At 35.9% G+C, this 24,746-nt stretch overlaps 1 protein-coding gene across 10 annotated transcripts in view; it reads left to right on the top strand.

The window, feature by feature from the left end:
* The window catches only part of LOC106881254 (sodium-independent sulfate anion transporter-like), a 169,609-nt gene extending 154,831 nt beyond the window's left edge, over nucleotides 1-14,778 (top strand). For all 10 annotated transcript variants that reach the window (XM_089359812.1, XM_089359801.1, XM_089359805.1 and 7 more), the window contains one exon: nucleotides 11,336-14,778. The gene's annotated coding sequence lies outside the window, so the exon portion shown is untranslated. The remainder of the gene's footprint in view (nucleotides 1-11,335) is intronic.
* Nucleotides 14,779-24,746: the final 9,968 nt, after the last annotated feature.

The following is a 24,746-nucleotide window of genomic DNA, read 5'->3' as shown; positions in this document are numbered from 1 at the left end:
TTCTTCCCCAAAGGTTGGCGACATTCTGTTGTCTCAGAAATATTTTAATAAATCTTTTTTTTAAATATAGTAACTATATCAAAGTACATTATTTCCATTATTTCCATTTGACGGATATTTGTCCTCATCTTGTTTGTTGTTAACACAACGTTTCGGCTTAATATACCCTCCAGCTTTCATCGGGTGTCTTGGGGAAATTTCGAACCTAGGTTCTCATTCCTAAGGTATTTTTCAATGTTATTATTATTATTATTATTATTGTTATTCAGGTCATTGCCTGGAATCGAACTCGGACTCTTGGGGTTAGTAGCCCGCACTCTTAACCACCACGCCATATGCTCATGGGCAATTATGGAGTGAATTTTTAAGGCTTATAAATCTAATATTTTCCTATCCTTCCTTAATACCAGTTCCCATATGCTATTCATATCTGCACTTGGTCTGCTTAGGAGGTTCTTGTGTCCTAGCATATGTGCTGCTTCTTTTAGTTTTTGCATTTTCCAGTCTATTATTTTAACTTCATCCCACAGGAGGAGGTGGTCTCCATTTTTCCATACATGGTCAGCTATACCCAATTTATCAATAACTCCCCGTGTCACAGCTTTGCGATGTTCCTCTACCCTTATTTTGAGGGGGCAACATGTTTCGCCTTTGTATAACCTACCACAGCTGCATGGGATGGAGTACACGCAGTTTTTGGTCATATTCTCTTCTATTGGTGGTTTTACCCGAAGGGGATATTTGCGAAGTGTTGTATTACTCTTGAATACTGTCCTGATGTCGTATGGACTGCATATCTTTTGTATCTTTTCGGAGAGGTATTTCACATAGGGTAGACAGACTGTAGACAGTTTATTGGTCTCATCTTCTCTTTTCTTCATAATTGGAGTAGATAGTATGTTTTGGGGGTAGTTGTTGCTTTATAGATTGTTACTGAGCTTCATCATTTCTTTGTGGTGGGTATCACAATCACTGCATATATTCTTTGCTTGATGTTTTAGGCACTGAGCAATCCCTTTCTTTACACTGTTAGAGGTTATCTCCATTACTTAGGAAAATAACTAGTGATGATGATAGAAAGAGAATCCAACAAGATCTAGAAAAGTTGTACATGAAAGAATTTGAAATGGTGAAGACCAGATTAAGAAGTTTATGAAACTCAAAAGTCAGAGAATGAAGACTGAAGTCCATCACCCACCTGTGAAAGCAGTAATTAATGTAAGTAGCCAACATCTAGAAAGCTCTGAAGAAGCAGTACTAAAGGTCTCAACTTTGCAACAACCACCAAGCGCATTCCATACTTGGACATAACAGCCCCTATTGAAATGATAGCCATTAACATATCAAAAGCTCAGGGAGATGAACTAAGGTGGAAAGTGAGACAGGTACTAGAAAAAGTGAAACTTCCCAATCCAAACATCACTAAGGAAGAAAAGTTTGCTATCAAAAGACTCCACTCACTGTCATGCTGTCATAGTGCTGGCCACCTTCCCTGCCATGCTGCCCTTAATAAGATCATAAAACATGGCCTAGATGCTGCAGGTATCCCTTCCCAGCTGAAGCCAATGGGGCTAGACTGAGGGGACAGTAAAAGGCTGAATGGTATGACAATTTTCCCATTCTATGGTGGTGGGTCCTGCATCTATAATGCCATATGCCGTGACAACTTTTCCAGCAGCAACTTGGTGTTGTCAGCAACCAGCCCAGGCTCTACTACTTGTCAGGCTGAGAAAAAAGACTGTCAGAGTATTGGTCGCTCTCCGACAGGTTGAGCCTGTGGCAGTTGAAACCTCCAGCATTTATAGCCCCCAGACCATATCCCTGCTCATTCCTGTTGAGATGGAAACTACTGTCCACAAGTGTGAGCCCTATGAGTCAGCACATCTCCCTCACTATCCTCTGGGGCAATGCCTTTTCCATTTTGTCTGCTGGTGCCATGAGAAATTAACTTAAGGATTACAACAGTTTGTAAATTTTGATATCTATTTACCTTTCTGTAATAAATAACAATCACTAGAATTAAATGAGATGAGCAACAATCTCCATTGGCATTCATAAGGCATTGGTCACCCTGTTGCTTTAGTAGAAGACACTTATCCAAGATACCCTCATTGGGACTGAACCCAATACCCTATGGTTGCAAAGTAAACTTCTTAACCACACAACTATGCCTGCACCTATGAATGACCTTATAACAATCAGTCAAATGACCTTTCTCTGGTTGCAGTTTATGGATGTCTGTATGTGCAGAAGCAGTAGTAACAGCCACATGGGTACCACCTGAACTTTATAGAGAGTCTGTGATGGTTGGAGATTGAAGTATTTCTTTGGTCTGAAGAGAACAGTACAGTCCTAGTTATGCTAAGGATGTGCTTTCACCATAACACTTCCTCAGTTTTAGTGGCATTTGGACTTAGCAGTCAGAATAGTCATATGGGTTCTAGTTACATGTTATTTATGTTTAACCCTTTAGCATTCAAACCAGCCATGTCTGGCCAAAGTATTCTGCCTGTTTTATGATCAAACTGGCCAGATCTGGCCTCTCACATCAACTTTACATTATCACTCTAAAAATGAAGTTACCTGATCAAAATCTCATAGCTACAAAATAATGTATGATTAATTTAAAACAATGTGAATAAAAAAATCATTAATTTTGACAGAATAATGTGAATGCTAAAGGGTTAAAGAGGAGGTGAAAGGCAGTGTTATAGTCTTTTCTCTTTTTTATGCCATTTGAAGGAGAAAAAATTGACATGATCCCTTTCAAGGTCTCTGTTCATAGAGCTGGTGTAGATTAGACATGAAATTATATGCAAAAGACACTTGAGTGAGTAGTGAAGTGGCTTATAGAAGGGTGAAGGGTCATATCATCTCATCCAACAATCTGCCAATTCTACTAATCTCCCATCCTGAACTGGTTCTTTATTTTCTTGACCCCGAAAAGGATGAAAGGATGACCTCTGCTATAGCATTTCTGCCGATTCATTGCTTATTAGTTGCTTAATAGAAAATGCCATACAATCACAGATTTACATGAGAAGAGAGTAAATAGGAAGCTTAAGCTTTCATAATATTTATGTGACATAAAAAAAAAAAAAAACAAATAAAGGATCTGGCATTGGTTTACTCTACATTTACTATCATACCACATCTTACCAATCTGTATGCCATATAATACCATACCATCATCACCATCATCACTTACTGTCCATTTTCCATGCTGAAATTGGTTTGACAGATCGACTGGTGATGGTAAGCTGGAGAGCTACACCAGGCTCCAGTCCGTTTGGGCTTGGTTTCTATAGCTGGATGCCTTTCCTAATGCCAACCACTTCAAAGAGTGTACTGGGTGCCTTTTACGTGTCACCAGCATGGGTGTGCTTTACCTGTCACCAGCATAGATGCCCATTCACCGGCACTAAGCCATGACCACAATTTCTCTTAGCTAGATGCATCTTCTCAAGCACTTTAATTCACCAGAAGTCCTAATCACTTGTCATCGCCTCCATGAGACTCAACATCCAAAGATCACACTAGACATTACATCACATGAAGGCTCAACTAGACAGGAGTGTGCCATATTCAGAGATATGAGTCTACAGATTGTACCTAGTCTTTTGGACAACTATTTAAATGCTATACATCTCCTCAATCAGAAATGACCTGTAGCTGCACAAATCATCATCATCATTGTCATCATCATCATCACTACCATCATCAACAGCAGTAGCATCACTTGTTGTCATCATTACAATCACCATCATCATCATTACCATCATCATCATCATTAGAAAAATAAACCAATTTTGCTCTATTTGTGATACTTCTACAAAGTAATTGATATATTGATCTCACAAAGGCAATGACAAGAGACCGAGACCTTTGGAGGGAGATATGCTGTAATTGAGAAGACTCACCAACTAAAGTGAGATCGCAGCCATGGCCGATGCCAGTGTTACATGCCTGGCCCATTTAAAAGTACCCTTGATGCATCAGGTGATATGATATGCTTCAGAAGACCTGTTCAGTCAAGTAAAACCAAAATCATAGCTGTGGCCAGTGCCCCCTGACAGGCTCCTGTGCTGATGGCACGTAAAATACATCATCCGAATGTGGTTGATGCCAGGCCCGCCTGACTGGCTCCTGTGCCAGTGGCACATTAAACGCACCCACTAGACTCTCAGAGTGGTTGGCATTAGGAAGGGCATCCAGCTGTAGAAACATTGCCAGATCAGATCGGAGCCTAGTGCAGCCACTGGCTTTCCAGACCTCAGTCAAACCATCCAACCCATGCCAGCATGGAAAATGGACGTTAAACAATGATGATGATATTTTTCATATGCAAAACACCTCAAATTCAAAGTGGTGTGAATGAGTTATGGAAATTAAATCAAAAACTATATATGACTAGTATTTATTTCACCAGCCTCAGATGTATGAAAAGCAAAATATACTTTCATAAAATGGGGAAATAAGGCTTTTTGTTGGGCTCTCTATTCATTTGCTAATACCCCAAATTAAGATTTGGTGGACTTACATAAACATATACAGGACAGACAACTTTGCTTGTCATCCTTCCACAATTGATAAAATAAAATATCAACCAAGTACTGAGGTCAATATAATCAACTTCATTCCTGCACCAACCACCACCTACCCCGTCCACCACCACCACCACTAAGAATTTAAGGCTCTGTACTTATGTAAGCTGTTCGTGAACAATTTTAACCACATTTATCACACCAGTCTCAGAGGGCCCCTTTAAGAACATGTGCATGAGCCTTCACTCCCTCCAGTCCAAACAATTTAACAAAATTTTTTTTTAATTTTTGAATATTATCGCCACTTGCTTATTGGCTACTTCCCACCCCCCTTTCACACACACATTCCCATTTCTCTGCTCTTATTGGGATGAAAAACAAAGTCTACTCAAGCAGAATTTAAATTCAGTACTAAAAAAAATGGACATGATTAAATATTGCAAGGCCTTTACACCAATATCCTGATATTTCTACAGCTGCACCATTCATAATATGTTGCTTGTTACTTGTAAATATTTGCTGCAGACATCAGTCACTCTCCACCTCCACCTATTCCTCTTAATCCTCGTGCTAGACGCCCACTTGCATCACCATGAATAGACAATATGTCATCGTGTTTGTTGATGTTTTGCTAAACTATACTGTTTCCATGGTAGACCCTATGGTGTGTTTATGCATAATTATACATATGTATACATTCATGTATATACATACATACATATATATATATATATATATATATATATATATATATATATGAGCACTTATATATGTATATCATTATCATCATTTAATTGCATATATGTGTGTGTGTGTATATTTATTTATATGCAGATGCACGCATACACACACATGCATATATATATATATACACATATACATGCGTGTATGCATCAGTTTGTGTGTGTATGCATGTGAGTAAACAAGTGAGGCTCTTTATTTCCTAGTAGAACGTCCTGCCAACGATACACAGACCATCCACATTTCTCCACTCTTTACTACCACCACACCCACATATCCTATCAGTCAGCATTACCAATCCCTTTCTCCCCCCCCCCCGCCCCCATCTATTGCTCCATCTTCACGCTATCATCTAATCTTTCCTGCATCTCTACAGCAAATGTGGCAGACATCAGTCTTGGAGATAACTCAGGAGATGTTTCCTCTGCTGAGAGAACTAGCATTGCTAAAACAACTTTGTGAGTAGTAAACAATTAACAACAGGTCACTGAGGGAGGGCCTTTATGTGGTGGTTTTCAGCCTACTAGAAATAGTAACCAAATCTCCTTCAAATTATACACTATCATCTTCAAAAGAAGATACTTTGGATAGAAGGCAGCCAATTGGCAGGACCTTTAGTGGCATCAGATAGAACACTTTGCAGCATTTGGAATGAATGCTGCACAATTATTTTCTGACTTCAAAGCCTGATCAACTTTACTTTCATATTACATGGATGGGGTGGGGGGGGTCAATAAGTAAAGTACATGTCAAGTACGCAGATCAGTTCTATATATTTCTCTTTCTCTCTCCCTCTCTCTCTCTTACACACACATACACACACACACACATACACACACACTGGCATGCCATCAGCTATAATGACAAGTGTTCCAGTTGATCCAATGAACAGAACAGCCTGCTCATGAATTAACTTCCAAGTGGTTGAGCACTCCAAAGACACCTGTACCCTTAACCCCATGACAACGTTTTTTTGTTTTTTTTTATCAAGCAACTAGGTTGCATTGACAGTAATCATCTTAGCTGAGATCAGCAATGTCACACTACAATGGTTCGGCATATATTTACATCAACCGCTTTAACCAGTTTACGGCAGTGATTCATTCAGTTGCCCGTGCACGGCAGCAGTAATCGCGCCAATTAAGGTCAGCACTCAGTGCAAGATAAAGCTCAGCATATATTTCCATCAACTATAGTGTAAGGACTGTTTATTTACCCAAACTATATCCCTGCATAGTATGCTCATGTGGTATTATTCCTGAATAAGATCACTCGACAGCAAATGTCAGATCAACTTCGTGTATTTACAATCACGTGAATTCAAAAATTGATTTCAGTGTGGTAGAGTGCAAAACAGGGTACTACACACAATGGCATATCACATTGTGAACAATGGTATCTAGTTTCCTTACGTTTCTCATTTGCTTTACATACTGTGCATCTCTTTGAAGCATTTGTCTTCTTGGCAGTGGGGGGAAACAGTCATGGAAAATGTCCACATCCCTTCACCATGCAGTGAGGAGACAGTGTGGCATGGGGACGTCCATGCATTCTGTACTTTGGCAGGTCTGATGCTTCTATCATTTCACAGAACAATAGATTCCTGAATTTCAATCCATCCCCCACACCGCCAAGTGTCTGCTAAATCAAATGTGAGTTCACAACACACGTCAGCTATATACAAGAAAATTTTACTGTACCATTTCACAAATTTTCTCACTGATTTGTGCATCATCGCCAGCTGATCTGAGTGACCAACCCTGCCCATCCCTTCATTGTATGAAATAACTACACTTGGTTTCATTATGGCATTACTGCCCACATCTTGTTTCCAAGTGTCCTTCATGCTTGCAGAATGCATTGTGGATAACATGCAGATGTTTTTCTGGTCACACCACACTAGAGCGATAATGTCACTATCGGTGCATCAGTATGCTGTTTCTCTCTTTCGAAGTTGTATCTTGTGACGATCGGGCAGCATGTTTTTCCTGTGCATCCTCACAGTCCCACAGGCATTAGTCCTCATCAGCTGCAGGAAGAGGTCTGGACTGGAAAACCAGTTGTCCATATAAACAAGTTTTCATTCAGTAGCAACATGACATCAGTTGACACTAGAGTAGATGCTGGAAGATCCAATCTGTCCTGACCAGTGTAGATTTTGTAATTTCATGTGTACCCACAGGCTCTTCCAGTTGAGTGGCATACTTTATAAACCTTAACTCCAAACTGGGCACATTTGATCGGGTTGTATTGTTTGAATTGGAGCCTTACCTTCAATTTCCTCAAACTCTCATCCATACAAATGTCTTGTGTGGGAACATACACTGTTCTGAAATTTTCAGCCACTTCGTCAACGATAGGACATATTTTGTGCAGTCTGTCATCCTGGTTCTCACCTGAGTTGAAATGTAGATTTCAAAGAAGCACCAAAAATCAATCACATGGTATCGCTTCCAGAAAGAAAGGTGTCGACATGGCTGGATCCTGATTCCAATATGACGCCAGGATCAGTTTCTCCATGATGCCTATCAGTGTCATCTGGGCAATCAGAACTTTGATTTTGTCCCCTGTGGTTGGAAATCATTCACTGCCATGCCCGGGTCTGACATGCAGGGGATGATTTTCAGCATAGTCATTCATTTCATCCACTATATATTGGAATATTTCATCCATCAAAAACTCATGGAAGATTTCCAATGGTGAACTTCCATGTTCAAGGTTTGCCTTTATACCAGGCGTACCAGTAAACCCATGCCATCAGACAAAATTGTCTCTCACTCACCACTCAACATTTTGTTGTCCAGAGCCATTCACTGCTACCTTCCTGTACCTATAATTCACAAGAATATCATCATTGCTATCAGAATCATCTGGTTCTGAACTAGGAAAATACTCACTCTCCGAGTCATCATCCGAACCGGAAGAAACAACCGGTGAGGTGGTGAAGCTTCATGGAGCTTTGCATGATGACCATAAATTCAACAAAACAAGATGCAATGACAAAGTTGACAGAGCTGGTGTGGTAGGATGTGACAACTGTAAATTCAACAAAACATGATGACGAAGTTGACAGAGCCAAAGTTGAAGGACCAGGGTTGTAAATATTTACATGAAGCATCTAATCGGCCTATCAGTCGGCAAATGGACCAGTACTAACTCAAGCAACTGGTTTTAAGTCAGGCAGCGTATAATTACATCAACTGATTTAACGCATGTACATGATTTACAGCATGCGTAAATTTACATCAACCATTTTAAAAGGGTTAACATAGTTCTCAAGAAGATTTAATGTGACACAAAATGTGACAAGGCTGGCCCTTTGGATTACAGGTACTACTCATTTTTGCCAGCTGGGTGAACTGGAGCAACATGAAATAAAGTGTCTTGCTCGTGGATACAACACAGTGCCAGGAATTGAACACACAACCTTATGATCCTGAGCTACATGTCCTAACCACTAAGCCAAATGCCTTCACACAGACACCACCTTGCACACTTTTTCTCTGAAAGAAATCGGCTGTGTTCATATTTAAAGAGTGTAGGGCTCTGCTAGGTTTAAAACTGCTCAAGCCACACTATATGTTACAAAAGCACTACTATGACTTCAAGAGTCAAGTCCCTCACTATCACATCGGATTCTGTTGTCCATGGCCATCTCTGCCTCAAACTAGTCAGAAGAGTCATGACTGGAGTGCCTTTGATCACAGATCTGCTTGATTAGGAATATACTTTGTTTCTGTCAGTTTAGTGGTCCTCGTAGTGTAGCCTGTGTTGCTACTCACACTACTGTTATTGTTGTACTTTCATTGTTGTTGTTTAACCCCAGGTCAACCATGATCCTGTAGATCTCTGATCAAAGACATTCCAGTTTTGACTACCTTGTTTGTTTATGGTTATATATAGATCTACATTATCTAATGTCTCCTATCCTTATATAAGACAGTAGGGTGTGATTTAAGGAAGCTTTGGCTGCTACTTTTAACAAATCAAGCAGCAACGTTGAGTTTCCTTTACTATACATCTTACTATTGTTTTCCTCATCAATGCCATCACCACTTGACTACTGCTGTTACTTTTTCAAGACAAGATTTTAAAATGTCCATAACTTCACAAATTTTGGTTTCTAAATCTTCCTTTGCCTCCCAAAGTATCTTCAATTAGGAATTAAAACTCAGAACAGTTACAATTTCTTAACAAACCAGAAATTTGAGTCAGTTATATTGACTTCTATACTTTAGAGGTTGATAAGACCCTAGAAAGGGAAAAAAAACAAAAGTTGACTTCAGCAAGATTTGAAATCAGAATGTGAAGAACAAGAATAAGTAGCCGAAGTCATTTTCTCTAATGCACAAATGATTCTGCCAATCTATTGCTCTTTTTACTTTAAATATTGAATTTTACATAGTTTTGATGTTTCCTTTAATTCTATTTGGTTTTGTAATTTTTCAGAATCATTTCTTGTTTCACTGCCCTTGTGTTATTGATTTATTTAGGTTTAATTATATATCTTGCTGTTAAAATCTAAATTGTTCAGTTAAAAATCAACTTTGATTCTTTCAAAAATCTTCCAATAACAGAAAGAATTAGGAATAATTATTATTTTATTAGTTTATTAATTTAATTGTATAATTTTATCAATATTATTCCACTGAGTTCAACTTCATTTTTCATCTTCCCAATATCAGTAAAATAAATAACCAGTCAAGTACAGGGGTAAATATAATTGATTATACACCTCATCACAAGGTTTGTAGCTTTGTACCCATGTTAAAGATCAAAGTATTGATGGATAAAATTATTGAAGTAACTATTTAGTTTTGTGCAAAATCAAGAGAACATTGAAGTGTAATTGCAATTGCTGTTGTTATTGATAAGAGTAGCAGTGTAAGAGAGATGAGGAGGAAGGGGAAACAATGCTAAATACTGAAGGTAGAAATAGGCGCAACCTTTAGTTATTGATGCATTTGGCTATAATACTGAATGTCTAAAAAATAATTTCAGAAACTCTGGAATTTTTAGGCAAAGAAAGTGAGCAGCTGATATCATCACCATCATCATCATTGTCACCACTATCGTCGTCACCATCATCATCATCATCATGTCATGGCCATTTGCCATGCTGACTTGGCTTGGATAGTTTGACAGGGTGTGTCAAGCTCTAATGTCAGCTTAGCATGGTTTCTACAGCTAGATGCCCTTCTTAATGCCAACCACATTACAATGTGTACTGATACAGCCTGATACAGTGTCATCACAGACATTATGATCAAAGCACAAAGAACCAGAACAGACATTGCAGAGTATCTTGCCCAAACCTAGCAATGCATTGCTCTGAATTGGAACTTTTGTAATACCCATGACAGAATAAAAGCAAAGTGGGCCTCGGTGAGATTTGAACTCAGATCATGGAAAAGAAATTTTTTTTTTTTTTTTCAAAGTTAAGAAATATTTGCTTCACCAATACATATTTCTGGGTTAGATCTCACAGCACAGCACCTAGTACTGACCAATGTCATATGAGTAAGATTTAAGAAACAAACTGTACAAAAGCTCAGTGTGTGTGTGTGTGTGTGCCCATCTGGGTCTATATCTGTGCTTGTTTAGTGTTGTATCAAGTTATGTTTTTTTTTTATTTGATAGAGATTAAGTAAATACCAGACTGAAATAACTTCAATGCAATAGGATCAATACAATAGGTTGTTGTGCCCCAACATAGCCACTAGCCTGTATACTTCTAAATTCTTTGTATTTATATTGTTATTATTTCATATTTGTTAGTCAGTAATGTTTTTTGGCAGCATTGTCAAAGTGTTCGACAGAATGTCATGTGGTATTTAGTTTCAGTGCTTTACGTTAGGAGCTCAAATCCTCTTTGAAATCAACTTTGTTTTTTTTATCCTTCTGGGCTCAATAAATTAAAGTTCCACTCAAGAAGTAAGGTCAATTTAATTAATCAACTACACCCACTTGTAAAATGTATCTCTTTTTGTCAATAGTAGAAATCAGTATTTTATAACTTGTTTTTTTTTTTTTCTTTTCTTCAAATTCAGGTGACATTATCTACAGAAAGAAAAATCTTTTCTTTGAAATGGTTATCTTAATTGGAATATGCTCTCTGAAAAAGATCACCATTAAGTCACAAGAATTATGTTGCCAACCAAAAGCCAGTCACCTTATTAACCCAGGAAAACTTTCCACAGTTTGATAAATTCTTGCGTTTGGTAAATCAGCACCCAAACTTGGAATAATACATATTGAGTAAAGAAATGTAATATTTTAAGAAATTATTTGTAAATTAATATTAATTTATTAGTAATTTGTTTATAATATTTTTATTAAATTGTACATAGTACATTAAGTTAAATAATGTAATTAAAAGAGAAAAGAAATTAGATACTCAGCCATAATTGATAAAACTTTTACAAATCTACAAAAGTTAACAAAAACCATAATGACCACCATGTGTGATAATTGTAACAGTATTAATGATAAGAGCTTTAGTTACCTTTTTAGTAACCAATCTCCTTCGACAACCTCCTTGCTATCTATAAATTGAGATAGCTTGCTATCTATAAACCTTATTAATATCAATTCTCCTTAGATCACCCATAATAAAGTATGCATGATTAGATTGAAATCTCAATTAAAATCTGATGACAATATGAATGACGTCAGGAGATTTCACTTGGTCAACATCAACATATGTGCAAATATATAAAGTGACAGAGAAATATTTTGCTAAACCTCCAAAATGTTGATTATATTGTAAAATTAATTCAAACTCATTGGCAGTCTATTCATTAGATATGCAATTAGAAAAGAGTTAAATTCTAAATTTTTGAATAGTGTGCCAATGGTAAAAACAATATCACTTGGCTAGGACACATAAATTTGGATAAGTTTCTCTATCATATGAGACATTTAATTTCCTTGATCACCCTGCCTAAACAGTATTTACTGTAGCTTTACAACATCAGAAACAAAAACTAACCAAAAATTTGATTGCCAATAAGTTATAGTTAAAAACACTTTGAATTTAATAATTTTTTTTATTGGATATTAACTGCTATGAATGGAAGATTTGGTGCCAAGGGTGTCTTCTGCTCTTGATCAGGGTTTAACTAGATTGTATTGTATCAAAGAAGAATTATAAAATGTTTCATGATTTCTATTTTTTGTACAAGTTCCTCTTATATTTTTGTAAAGAACAAATCTTGCTTTTTCTTCAAGTTGAAAGTGATATCATTTCTGATATTTATTTCCATAAATTCACGATTACCAATTATTTCCAGCCTTTTTTTTTTTTTCTTCTTAAAAGTTTTGGTGATCTTCTTCCACCCAATTGACCCATAATTGTTAAAATTGTATGGTAGGTCGGGATACAGATGCTCTACACAGATGCTCAACCTGCCAAATATGTCTCCCTCAAAACACACCCATATCAGGGAAAACAATAGAACATATTGAACAATGTAATTAGTTCTAAATATCCAAAAAGACTTGATTGCTTTTGATCACAGTTCTGCTTGACCAACAGCAAATATGGATGGTTTCACAATTCTCATTGCCCCGCAGCTTTCCACCTACCTCCCCACACTCTCGAAATATTATTGTAATTGATTACATAATTTTGATTCTTATTTTTTCACACATTTTTATGTTGACTTTGTTTAACAAGTTTTAACTCAGGTATCAAACAAGGGACTGATGTAATACATTGCTTAAACTTTATATGTGTGTGTGTGTGTGTGTGTGTGTGTATGAGACACATCTATATTGACAGATACTCCTAAACCAGTTGTTCAGTATCCCACCTGTGAGGGATCAATGCCAGATGGGTCAAAACTATTGTAGCGATCAATAAACATACTTGTATCTTTCATCTTCCATCTCTCTCATTAATCAAATATATACATATATATATATTGTTGTGTCTGGAGAGAGTCATTCTCTTTTAGTGCCTTATTATTTAACACACTCACCAGTCTAGTTTCCACTCATTTACTTATTTATTTTTCCTAAAATTTTGTTGTGTCTTGCAACATTTTCAATAGTCATTGACTCTGTTCATTACCCAAGCTGTGTTCTTTTGAAACAAGAAAGAATGCAGCTCAGATAACGGACAGAGTCAACGACTGTTGAAAAGGTTGCAAGATGCAATGAAAATTTTAGAAAATATAAATAAGCAAATGACTGGAAACTAAACTGGTGAGTGCGTTAAATAATAAAGCACTGAAAGAGAATGACTTTCCCCACACACAACAAAATATGCTTCAACACATGAACTCACATAAAGAATCGTGCAAACCAAATCCAAAAATGAAATATATACATATACACATAACCTGCTGGATTATTAGAGCATCTCTGAAAATTTTATCTTCTTAGTTTTCTGAGAAAGAATTCACTGCAATGGGGTTCACATTGTGTTTTCCCAAAGCCATTGATATATAACCATACACACCACTCCTACATACACACACACACACACACACACAAACATGCCTTATTATATGCATACTTACACGTAGACATACATATACATGTGTATACATGTCCTCCTGTATACGCAATTCAGACACATACCCTTCTAAACACACTTATATACATGCTACATATACACTTACATGTGCACACAAACACACCTCCCTACATTCATTCATACACACAGACATAACCACCTCCTACATATGCACTTTGACAAAAATACATCATCCTGCATTCACACACATGTGCATGTGCGCACACACATACACACACATACACAAGCGCTCACACACACAAAAATATGCCTCCTACTTAGACACATAAATACCCACTGAACTGAACACATTCCATGCCCTCTACTCCTGATGGAATCGTAGGGGCAATGTCATGTTATATGGAGCGTCTTCAAAATTTCTAAACATGGCAAAGCCCATTCGCCTTGATCTGACCACAGCTAATTTCCTCTAGAAAGAAAGAAAGAAAGAAAGGGAGGAGGAAGGAAGGCAGACAGAATCAAGAGGAAACGAAGGAAACTAATCAAGCAGATGTATACACACTGACATACATCATCCTACATATATACATACACACACACTCTCCTACATGCATGCACATAGATACACACCCTTCCTCTATATACAGCTACACAGACACAGACCACACACACACATTCATATATACACAGACACACATTCTCCTGCATATATACATACATACACACATAAACAATCTCCCTACATGCGCACTTACACACACCAACACATGCATAGATCCTCCTACATACATGTACCACAATCACACCCCTTATATACACAAGCACATGTTACTCACACACATGCATACATACATGCAGACACACCTTCTCATGCACACACACACTTACATACAAATACACGTACACACTGGTATACAAAGAATGGTATTTTGGAAAAAAAAAATTTTAATAACAAAAAAAAATTGTTTCTTTAAATTTTAAACAATGAATAAAATTCAATTTTGAATGATTTTCTTCTCTTTTATTTACTTATTTATTTTTAATTTCTATTTTATATGATGCATTTTGCGAACAATAGCATCTTTGGTAACATGTTCCTGACAGAACAATCATTGGTTCGCTGGTAGTTACTCAGGTGGAATATATACTTGTCATCCATTTATTCATTGTTTCTGAGAATACACACAGACATAGCTGAGTGGTTAAAAAGCTTGCTTCCCAACCACATGGTTTTGGGTTCAGTCTCATTGCATGGCACTTTGGGCATCTTCTGATATAGTCCCAAGCAGTGAGTGGATTTTGGAGACGGAAACTGAAAGAAGCTTGTCATGTGTATGTGTGTGTGTGTTACTGTCTCCTTGTCTTGACATCACATGATGGTTGTAAACAAGCATCACTGTTATATAAGCAGTGTTGTTTATTTCCAGTGTCCCATAGAAAACATGTCTGGCCATGGTAAGTATTACTTTGCTTGAGAATAAGTAAGAGTCGGCAACAGGAAGAGTGTCCTGTCATAGAAAATCTACCTCAACAAATTCTGTCTGTCCCTTACAAGCATAGAAAAGTGGACACTTAAATGATGATAATGAATATGATGGTATCTTGTCTCATGCAACACCTTTCTTTAAACAAGAGTCAGCAACTCATGAACCACTGAGATGTTCTCTATGGGCTTCTGGCCTTAAAATGTTCTCTAAAACACGGTTCAAATTTAACATGCTGGTTCCCATACAACCAACCAGATGGACATGGTGGTATGTTTGGAAAACCCACCAGCCCTCCAAAGGGTCATGTTGTTATTTCTCTTGTATGAGTCTGTTTGGGAGCTGGCATTCTGCAATTGCTTAAGTGTGCAATTATGATGCACTAGAACATTTCTTTTCTATCTTGTACTTGTATCAGTCATTTGACTGAGGCCATGCTGGGGCACCACCTTGAACGTCAAACAAATCAACTCCAGGACTATTTTTTTTTTTCAAAGCCCTGTACTTATTCTATCGATCTCTTTTTCTGAACCGTTCGGTTACAGGGATGTAAAAAAACCAACACCACTCATCAAGCACATACACAAAGACACACACATTCAGAGATATACATACATCATCATCATCGTTTAACATCCACTTTCCATGTTAGCATGGGTTGGACAGTGAGACATGGTTTCTATGGCTGGATGCCCTTCATAATGCCAACCACTTAACAGAGTGTACTGGGTGCTTTATATATGCCACCATATATGTACATGATGGGCTTCATTCAGTTTCTGTCTACCAAATCTATTCTCAAGGTGTTGCTCAGCTGGGGCTATAATAGAACATACTTACCCAAGGTGTCACGCATTGGGACTGAATCTGGAGCCATGGGGTTGGGAAGCAAGCTTCTTACCTGACAGCCACTTTTGCACTTATGCTTTACCATTTTCTTTCTTGTTACTTTTTTTTTTTTTTGTCACATTTATATTATACTGATTTTTACCATTAATGAGATAAAATAAAAGGCTGAGTAACAGAAAATATAATTAACAAAACAGAAAGGAACAAATGGCATTTTATTTACCATGGAAACCAAATTTTTTTCGTTTTTTTTTCTAAATTTGTGGTAATTAGATATGCCCATACCAGTAGAAAATATCCAGGAATTTGGAGAGTCTAGTTTATCATATGAACTTAGGTGTCAAAATGACCCATCAGAGGTTATTGAGTAGAAAACACTACATGATCCTTGCCTCACATACAATATGGTATAAAGGTGTTGTGGCAATCATGAAAATTAATGGCATTGTCTTGGGACCCTAGTTCAAAATGAGAAATGAGGCTCAAGAACCAATGTGTAAATGTATTTATGGGCCATTGAGCAGTGGATGGTTTTCAGATTGCCTTTTTTTTTTGTCATGGTTTGTTTAATTTCTGATTAGAAAAGTATTGACAGCGGAGAAAATTAGAAGATACTTGGGGATATTTTTTCTATGTTTGACATGATTGATATTACATGTGGGCTTTGGGCAAATGTTACAAGAAATAAATACCAAAAATGAGCCATTACAAAAAGAAGTTGCTGATACCTACTCTAAACTGTTTGCTACTGCAGAAGGAGGAGGGGGAGGAGGAAGAAGAAGAAACAAAGACAGCAACAGCAGTAGAACATTTCTGGACACACACTAGATTCATTCAACTTAGCATTATCTATGGGTAAACCACTTTGTTCTGATATATATATATATATATATATATTGTGTTTTTTAGCACATCTTTATGAAGAGATTTTTTTCTCATACAAAAATCACAAAATCATGCTTTGCTTTTCAAATACAATACACAGATGGTTATTTTAATTTAATGCAGTTTTAATTGCATACACCAATTTTTTTTCTGCCCAGCAAGCTTTCTGCAATATCAGTGAATGCATTATTCACTGTTTCCCATATGTGAGGAGAACCAAATTTTGTTAAGGCATGTGACAAGTAGATGCACATTATTGACAAGGCCCAAGAAAGCCAAAACACATCTGACATTGTCATAAGTTACTGCTGAGATGTTTGCCTTGCTCCAGTATGTTTTTAATACATGTATATGAAAAGATTTTTCTCTCAGACAAAAACCACGGCATCATGCCTTTGATGCATGAATTTAGTTTAAATATGGTACACAGCTGGCTGTTTTAATTTAATGCTATTTCAATTGCTTATACTGACAAAAACCACAGCATCACGTATCTCAGTCATGTATATATGTTAAGTATGGTACACAGATGGCTGTGAAAATAATTATAGTTTCCTTGAAAATAATTTTTTTTTTGTAGTAAAGAACTAAATTATTCATTAAAAAGGAAAGTAATTAATGAGTTCAAATTCTGCCGTCTGACTTTGCCTTTCATCTTCCCAAGGCAGGATAAAGGAATTAAGTTTAATAAGGTAAAGTAAACAAGATAAATTACTTTATAGAATTGATGGATTGGTAGAATGAGAATAGTACTGGACAAAATTCTTTGCAGTACTTAATTATGTCTCTTTATTTTCTGAGTTCAAATCCCACTGGTGTCAAACTTCACTGTTCAATCTCCATCATCATTGTCATTATCATTTAACATTCATTTTTGTCCTTTCTTGCATGGGTAAGATGGAATTTGTTGAAGCAGATTTTCTATAGTCAGACACATGTGCAAGGTTTAGAATTTTGGGGAAGAACATAGCTGATTAATATTGGTTTCAAATTTTGGCACAAGGCTAGCAACTTCAGGAGAGAGGGTAAGTCAATTACATCAACTCCAGTACTCAACTGGTACTTATTTATCAACCTTGAAATGATGAAAGGTAAAGTTGACCTCAGAAGAATTTGAACTCAGAACATAAAGGCAGACAGAATGCCACTAAGCATTTTGCTCAGCATGCTTACGATTCTGCCAGCTCACTGCCTTATAGTCAATTAATATTGGCTTCAGTTTTTGGCTGGTACTTATTTTATTGATGAGTGGAAGCTCAGGCATGGTTGTGTGGTTGAGAAGCTTTCTTCTCAAACATGTAATCTTGGATTCAGTTCCACTGTGAGGCATCTTGGGCAAGCTTCTTCAGCTATAGCCCTAGACTGACCAAAGCCTTGTGAGTGGATTACGTAAATGAGTCTTCTGAGAACATGATTAGCTATTGGAAAATATTTCTTCGCTTGGAAACAGATGAGGATTGGCAAAAGAAGAATATCCAGCTGTAGAAAATCAGCCTCCATAAACTCCAAGTGATACAAGCATGGACAATTGGACATTAAAACAATGATGATGATGGAGATAATTGTTAAGATTTAAGCCCATATTAACACTCCCATCATCAATAGTACTAACTAATGTTTGTAGAGCTAGGAAAATTGTGAATCTTTCAACAGAGATTGATAAAATAATCACCACAGAAAGATTTGGCGACTGAAATTATTGACTAAAACTGTTGAAGGAAGTGCTGCAGCATGGCCATAGTCCAGTGACTGAAACCAGTAAAAAATGAAAAGAATATTACTGTTTTTCAAAAGAGCAATGGTTGGTCCTCACATTCTGTTAAGAGTATAGGGCCAGTTTCTTGATTTGTTTGATATATATATTCCCACCTGGAGAGGTTACCAGTCCTTTGCAGGGTTACTCATTTTTACCAGCTGAGTGAACGAGAACAATATGAAATGAAGTGTTTTGCTCAAGAACACAACATGTCACCTAATCTTTAATCTTACAATCATGTGTAGGCAAATTTAGTTCAGTTACAGTATTTAGTTATATCTCTTTCAGGCACGGTCCCAGGAATTTTTCAGAAGGAGAGCACAAGGTAAGAAGGAAACACAATTCCAGGAGAAAAGGGTGTAATAACATTATTTAGAAGGGCACACTTCTATTCTTGAGGGGGTGGGGCACATGCCCCTCAGCCCCTCCCCCCACACCTTGGGTCCGCCCCTGTCTTTAGATTCTAAGTTCAAATCCACCAGAAGTTAACTTGACCTATCATTCATCTGGAGTTCAATAAATGAAAGCAATTACTAGGGTAAAATGTGCCAAATAAATCACACGCACGCAGGTTGTTTTAATCGATTTTCTCTGTAAGTATGGGGGCTAGGGAAAAAATAGAAAGCGCGTTCCAATCTATGCACCCATCTCCACATGTGCGCCATTTTTCACGCGAATCCACCCTGCCGTTTGGCCATGAACCTCAAGACAAGAAAGAATATAACACTCGGCCAACTTCGATTTATATTATAGATAAAAATAACCGGGGCTAATTACTCAGTTATTATTTTGGAGATACCATTTGCATGAATAACAGTAAGTTAAGTGTTATGTATTAAATTATCGTTAATATATTTAACAAAATAGACATAAAATACCTAATTAAAAATACCTATTATTGCTCAGAAAAGGCAGTAGATTTGGCATAACTGGTACAAATCTGACCTGGAACTTTAAACAACAACAACGAATTAATTTGTATGAAGTCAATGACCTCTACATAGTCACTCATCTTGCCTAGAATAGCAGCCACGTTCCTGCAAATAACATCCTATCGTCTTAAAAAGAAAAGGCAGCCACGTTGGATAATGTAATCTTAGATATCTAAAAAGACAGAATGGATGTAGCTGGAATGCTGTTTATCATCAGTCTACTTGATCAGGACTGACTTAGGATTATACAATAATGGCTAAATTTGAATTTTCCACTTTTCTTGGGTTTTTTTTTTTTTTAGGGAAATTGGAAACTTAATTCTTTCTTTTACTTATTTTAGCAACACATCAGCCAGAGACTGAATCAAGTTTACAAATTCTTTAATATTCAGTTCAGAATAAAAGAAAATGGATGTTTAAGAAATGCTGTATAGTTTGCTTTGTAAACTTAATGGCAATGTGTTTTGTTTCAGTGTTACATTTTTTCAAATTCATTAGTAAAAGAGGATAGAAAAATACCACCCATCCACCTGTAGCCTTTTTAGGAAGTCTAAGACTTGGGATGGTGGCATGCACATAATTGATGATGATTAGCTTGGTTACTGTTCAGTTTGAAATGCATCTTCTTCTTCTTCTTCTTCTTTTTCTTCTTCTTCTTCTTCTTCTTCTTCTTCTTCTTTTTCTTCTTTTTTCTTTTTCTTCTTCTTCTTCTTCTTCTTCTTTTTCTTCTTCTTCTTCTTCTTCTTCTTCTTCTTCTTCTTCTTCTTCTTCTTCTTCTTCTTCTTCTTCTTCTTCTTCTTCTTCTCATTCGTCTTGGTGCCCCCATCTACTAATCATCTACATTTGTCTTTGTCAGTATGACCAATATTTCATTGTTACATTATGATTTTTCTGTGAATTATAAGAAAGGTTAGGTGATGTTAAGTAAACACCTGATAGCATTTACTTCATCAATTCTGCACATAATATATCTCCATCATCACAGGATGATTTATTCAGCAACAGGCTTTATTCAGAATGATTTATTCAGCAACTAGCTCACAAAAACAGTTCATCTCTCTGCCCCTCTTTTATCAATACTACAATGGCTTCTGACATTCTGAATCAGCTAGCTTCATATCCTCCTGACCCACCCACTTGTCTCTACTCTTTCTATCACCCTCATTATGTCTTATTTCCAACAATTTGCATTATATTTGATCTTGCTTCTTACAACTGCAATCTTCTTAAATTCTTTTTCCCACCTACATATTTCCCTGCAGTCATTGACCTACAGGAATCCAAATTAAAAATCAACTATGTTCATCCTAACCTACCAAAAGTCCTAGGCACAGATATCCCTCTTTACTCTTCTCTCTTCACTGACTGACTTAGAAACAAAAATATCAGAGTTATTTGTATAATTCTTGTAAAAAATAATGGCTGTTTGTCGGAGTTCTGGAGGTATGCAGTACTGCTGGGAAGTTATTAAACAATTTTTTTTAGTATATGATCCAGAAGCTGCAATATTATTGGAATGAGAGGAAGAAGACTGACAATCACCACTGTAACATTTGGTATATTTTGATTTGGTTGGCAGATGAAAGAACAAAAGTCTGTGTGAAGTTCTAAATACAAAACATTTATTGTTCACAAAAATGTTGTCATTGTAACAATAGAAAAATATATTTAAACCAAGCGAGTCAGTTTCTGAGTTAGCAATGGCAATATCCATGGATGGTTTGGATTGAAGTTACTACATTCATAGTCACGTTGAATGACATGAATTCTTGAAGCCAGTGACCTTGACTACATGCAGCCACTGACTAGTTAACAGATAAAAACCATCAATATATAGCCAATGGTCTGTTAAAGAAAAGGTTCCAATGACAAAGTTGTTAATGACAATTCCATATGTTGTTTATCATAGCTGGAATCTTATGAGTTAATGGTCTGTTGGTTTCACAATCAGAGACATGAATGGGTTAGTCATTTGCTGTTGTCATCAATCTTTGACAGAATTCGGTTTGTGTTATTTAGTTATTTTTACATCCAAACATATGATTTCTAGTTTCATTCCTAGGCAGGTGACTTCATATATATATATATATATATATATATATATATATATATATATATATGACACAGTTTCTGTTTACCAAATTCACTCACAAGGTACTGGTCAATCCTAGTGCTATAGTAGAAGACACTCACCTAAGATGCCAGGTAGTGGGACTGAACTTGAAACCACGTAGTTGAAAAGCAATCTCTTTAATCATACAACCATTCCTAAGCCTATAAAAATGTTTTTGATTGAAGATGTTTTATGGGAATATAACTGAGCTAAATTATTCCTATTTATCTCTGGTTGTACAAATGAAATGACTGAGTAGATAAAATACATGGCTACCAACTCATGAGTTGTGAGTTCATTCCCACTGATGATATTTCATTTTATATCTGGACATATTCATTTCTAAATTCTTCAGTGTATGTAGTTACTGAGTCATATCATCTAAGATAATTCAGATGCAGGAAAGGATTGTTTTTCTTTTTTGCATTTTCTTAATGCTTAATGAGTCTGAGTTTAAATTTCATGAGCCTTTTTTATCACAAAGGATTATACTTATCAAAACATAGAGTTGAAAATATAAAGATAAACATGCAGAAACCACAAACTGTTCTATATTAGTTAAATTATTAGAAACTCACAGTTAAGTTTTAAATATATAATGCCAAAAGCATTGAAACACCAAGTAGAAATAAAAACTGTTACATTAGTGTTATCATATTTAATTCAAGAAGTTTAAAAATAAACTTAACTAAAGATAGTTATGCAATGAGGAAAAGACAACATAAATCAAAGATTAATATTATTTTAATCATTAAAGGCAGCAAGCTGGCAGAATTGTTAACACACCAGGAAAATTGCTTAGTGACATTTTGTCCATCTTTAAGTTCTGAGTTGAAATTCCACCTAGATCAACTGTCTTTTGTCCTTTTGGGATCAATAAAATAAGCGCCAGTTAAGTACTTGCTGGCCTTATGCCAAAAATTTTAAATCAATATTATTGTATGTTGTGCCTGGGGAAAGTCATATTGTTTTAATGCCTTATTATCTAACACACTGGTTCGATTTCCACTCATTTATTATTTATATTTTTTTTGCAAAGCAATGTTTGAAAGAAAAAATATAAAAAATAAATGAGTGGAAATCGAACCAGAGAGGGTGTTAGATAATAAAGCATTAAGACAATATGACTCTCCCCAGACCCAACATAATTTGCTTCAACACACAAATCCACATATAGAATCTTGCAAACCAGATACAAAAATGAAACATTATTTTAATTATTTCAGAAAGTAAGGGAGACAATTCCAGACGTTTTGAATTTTTATATGACCTCATTAGGGAAAACATAGATTTTAATGTACTTTTTGTAGTAGAGACGATAGTAGAACAAAGTAAATTTACTAGATTGTATACTGGTTAGTGCAATTTGACTGAGTGTTATGAAAGTAATGAAATATGTTTTTACAATATATAAAACAAAGAACAAACACAAATGCCAGAATATTTTAAACTTATACAACTGCATGAAAAAAAAAATAGAAAGAAAACAACAGCAATTTGTTTTCTACTATATTTATCAGATTTTTTGCAGATGAAAATATTGTAAAATTGTATATATTTCTTGCAGAGTGTGCAGAAATGTTATCAATCCGTCTGCTTGGTGTAGACTTGTCTTTGTAGTTTGTGGAGAAGGTTGAGATAAATTTCTTGAAATTAGTTGAGGTCATCTTAAGAAAACTTCAGCCAGGAAGAAAACACAGATAACTCAGACTATTAAAACATGTTTTTATCAGATGGTCATATCTATAGATTACTGGATTACTAAAAACATAAGTTATAAAAGTAGTTGCTATTTTTTAAAGTAGTTTAAATGAATAAACATCTGGACAGATGGAATGAGCTAGAAGTGAACAAATGGAGAAATAGAATTTTTAAAAGTAAAAAAAATAAGGAAGAAAGATTTATAGATAAAAAGATATTGAATGACAAACAAGAATCTTAGAAAAACTGGCACAGTTTTCCACAATCAAATTATTAGCTGATTGAACTGATAAGTTTCTACTTATTTTCATAAAGGCCCAAAGAGGTTTAACAAAAGCACAAATGTTTGTTAGTGTTTTAAAACTTAATAGCACTGTTTTATTTTATATATATATATATATATATATATATATATATATATATATATATATTGTTTTTGTATATTATATTCACTTTATGTTTTTTAATGTCATCTGGGAGGAAGTGCAGAACAGTTGTTCTCTAACATAAAACCATTTAGGAAACATCTCTTTATTTGAAGAATAAACATTAATTTTTCATCAGTTAAGTTTAGAAATATATCTCTTAAGATTACAGAGAAAAAACAAGTCCAAACAATAACATCATTAATGCCATTATCTACATCATCATTATCTGCATCATCATTATCTGCATCATAATTGTCATCATCATCATCATCATTATCATCATCATTATCAAGAACAGTGGATTGGCAGAATTGTTAAAAGTGTTAGAAAAACAAATTGCTTTGCTGTATTTACTCCAGCTCTTTACATTTTCAGTTCAGTTTTACATTTCATCCTTCTGGGGTTGATAAAATAAATGTATCAATTGAGTCCTGAAGGTCATGTAACTGACTAACTCCTTCCCTTCAAGACTGCCAGCCTTGGGCCTAAATTAAAAGCAGTTTTTAAAGGTGGCAAGTTGGCAGAATCATTAGAGCACTAGAAAAATACCTTGCCATATTTGTTCTAAATCTTTATGTTCTGAGTTCAAATCCCACCAAGGTCACCTTACCTTTCATTCCTCCAAAGTCAATGAAATAAAGTACCAATAAAGTACGAGGGTCAATGGTATTGACTAACCTTCTTTTCAGAAAATTGCTGGTTTTGTGCTTAAATTGGAAAGAACTGTCGTTGGTGGTGCTGGTGGTTGTCAGTTTGAGGCTATAGTAGAAGACATTTGCCTAAGGTGCCACATGGTGGCACCTTACTCAGAACCATGTAGCTGGGAAGCAA

The sequence above is a fragment of the Octopus bimaculoides genome, chromosome 1 (assembly GCF_046866305.1).
Source record: "Octopus bimaculoides isolate indiv1 chromosome 1, ASM4686630v1, whole genome shotgun sequence".
NCBI lineage: Eukaryota > Metazoa > Mollusca > Cephalopoda > Octopoda > Octopodidae > Octopus > Octopus bimaculoides.
Note: the sequence above shows the minus strand (reverse complement) of the source record. Positions and strands in the feature narration are given on the sequence as shown.